At 75.2% G+C, this 2,500-nt stretch overlaps 1 non-coding gene across 1 annotated transcript in view; it reads right to left on the bottom strand.

Annotated features, from left to right (window-relative positions):
• Positions 1 to 98, bottom strand: part of LOC129735048 (5.8S ribosomal RNA) — a 153-nt gene extending 55 nt beyond the window's left edge. The window contains exon 1 of the ribosomal RNA XR_008730523.1: positions 1 to 98. This exon is cut by the window's left edge and continues 55 nt beyond it. This is a non-coding gene — a ribosomal RNA (5.8S ribosomal RNA).
• Between the last annotated feature and the right edge of the window lie 2,402 nt (positions 99 to 2,500).

Below are 2,500 nucleotides of genomic sequence, written 5' to 3'. Positions count from 1 at the left end.
AGTGTCGATGATCAATGTGTCCTGCAATTCACATTAATTCTCGCAGCTAGCTGCGTTCTTCATCGACGCACGAGCCGAGTGATCCACCGCTAAGAGTTGTCTCTTTCGGCACCGCCCCGCGCGCGCGGGACGGACACACCGGGGGGGCACGCTCCACGACGAGCGGCCGCCCCCTTTTTTCTTTGTCCTCTGACGACGGGCCCCGACCGACGCGCGCCCGCCTCTCGCCGGGCCCGACCGCCCCTCCGCCCGCGCGGAAAGGGGGGGCGCGCAACGGCGATGCGGCGCGACGACGGAAGGAAGCCTCTCGCCTCGCCTGACCGTACGAGCAACACAACGCAGGAGAGGAGGGAAAGGGGAGGGCAACGGAGAAAACTCCGAAAGGCGAGGGCTGGGGCGGGGAGCGCGCGCTCCCACCACACGCACCCCGCGCGCTTCGGAGGCGGACCAGGCGCGCGGGCCCGGCCCGGCCAACGCACGGAGGAGCAGCGGCGCGCCCCGACCGCGCCCCGACCTGCATACGCCCGCCTCGCGCCCGGGACTCGGCGGGCTGCTGCTGCCGCCGACGGCCCGCACACGCGCGGCAACGCGCCTCTCGGGCACCGCACTACGGCAGCCCGCTTTTTCCCTGCGGCTCAACCCCGCCGGCAGCTCGGCAGGCCCCACACCGCACACCTCCGGAGGCGACAAAACCGCCCGAGCCCGAGACGGCGACGCACCGGCTCGGGGCCCGCCGGACGGCGCTCGCAGCCGCGAAGCCGCGACCGCCCTCCCGGAACCGCCGACACCACCGGCTTCTCGCCCCGACCCCGTCCCAAGCAGGCGCGCGCCACGCCGGAAGGCGACGAGCCCCGGACGGGGGTGGGGGTGTCGGGGGGCGCCGTCCTCTCTCCCCCGTCTCCACGCGGAGAACGAGGCCCGGACGCCTCCTTACCCCCAAAAACCCCCGCCGACGGGAGGCACGCCACCTCCGCCGGGCGCGGCCGAGGAGGGCGGCGTGGAAGCGGCGGGCAGGGTCCAGGCCGGGACGGTCGAGGCCGGCGGCGGGCACCTTCCGGCCGACCGATTGGACACGGGGGGCCGAGCGGTGACGGCACCGCCGCTGGGCGGGGGGGCTTGCCGACCTTGGGCGACGGCAGAAGCCCGAGCGCTCGCCGGGGCGGAGAGAGGGCTCGCCGAGGAGCGCAGCGCGGCCACGGAGGCACGGCGACACGGCGGCCGCCGACGCAGCGCAGACGCGCCACACCCCCCCGAGCGGAGGAGACGGCGCTCCCACGCCGGGGACGCCCCTTAGACGCGAGACGGGCACACAGCAAGGACGGCTTGCGGCCTAACACACGCCGCGGTCTCTCCGCGCGAGACCGGACCGCGGAGGGGGGGCGGCAGCGGGACACCTCCCCGGGCACGGCTGCCCGCTGGGGGAAGGCGGGGAACGAGCACAGTATGGGTCGGTCGAGGCAGCGCCCGGCGGGTGGGGAGGGGAGGAAGGGGGTTGGGGAGAAGCCTTTCCGGGAGCGGACTCCCACGGCACGGCCTTCCACCATACACCACCGCCACCGCACCACCACCACGCCACCAGCGGAGGCGCCACCGCCGGCTCAAAACTACACCGCTTCCCCCGGGGTCGCATCGAGCCGCCCGCGTCTTTAAACCGCCGCCCGGCCGCGCAGCCTTCGACCCCCGGGGCTCGCCGAGGGAGGGCTGCGCAGAAACGCGGACGCTAGGTACCTGGCCCTGGGGTGAGGGAAACGACCTGCAGGGCCCCGCGGCGGTGCCTCCCCCGCTGCCACCATCGGGGGAGCGTCCGCCCGCGGGGGCGCGCCCGACGTCCGCCGCCAACACCTCGTCCTTCCTTACCCGGGGGGCCGGGGTTTCCCTCAGTGACCCGGCGCTGCGCCCGAGAGGAGACACGTGGCTGGGGCCGCCCGCTCGCGCGGGGACGCGGCCCGGCGAGGGGGGAAGACACGCCTCGCGCCTCGCCCACCGACGGCGCGGCTCACCCCCTCCACCCGCTCGCGGCTCCGCCCCCCCCCCTCCCTCCCGTAGGCACCGAGGTGCGGGGGAGAGAAGGAAGAGGTGGGGGGTGGGGCGGGTATGGGGGAAAGCCGCCACCGCTGCGCTCCGCGCACCGTTATATCCCGGAACGCCCGGAGGACGGCTCTCCTCTTTCGCGGCCGGCCCCGTTGCCCAGAAGGGTCGGGGAAGACGCCTCCCCCGATCCCGAAGGAAAAGGCCGCCACTCGCTCGCCTGGCCACGCGCGGCTCACCACCTGCCGGCCACGCCTGTCGTCCTTCACCGCTCGCCGCTTCCTCCCGCCACCCGCGCGCGGGCTCAGCGGCCGGGGAAGGCTCGGGCGCGCACCCTGCCACGACAGCACACCTCCCCATCCCTCCGTCGCGCGCGCGCGCCAGGGCCCCACGACCCGACGGACCGCGCGTCCTCTGCAGCCCGGGGGCAGCCTGCGGACGCATCCTTCCCCACCCAGCTTCCCCCGGACCG

Source organism: Falco cherrug, unplaced genomic scaffold, assembly GCF_023634085.1.
Source record: "Falco cherrug isolate bFalChe1 unplaced genomic scaffold, bFalChe1.pri scaffold_220, whole genome shotgun sequence".
Lineage (NCBI taxonomy): Eukaryota > Metazoa > Chordata > Aves > Falconiformes > Falconidae > Falco > Falco cherrug.
Note: the sequence above shows the minus strand (reverse complement) of the source record. Positions and strands in the feature narration are given on the sequence as shown.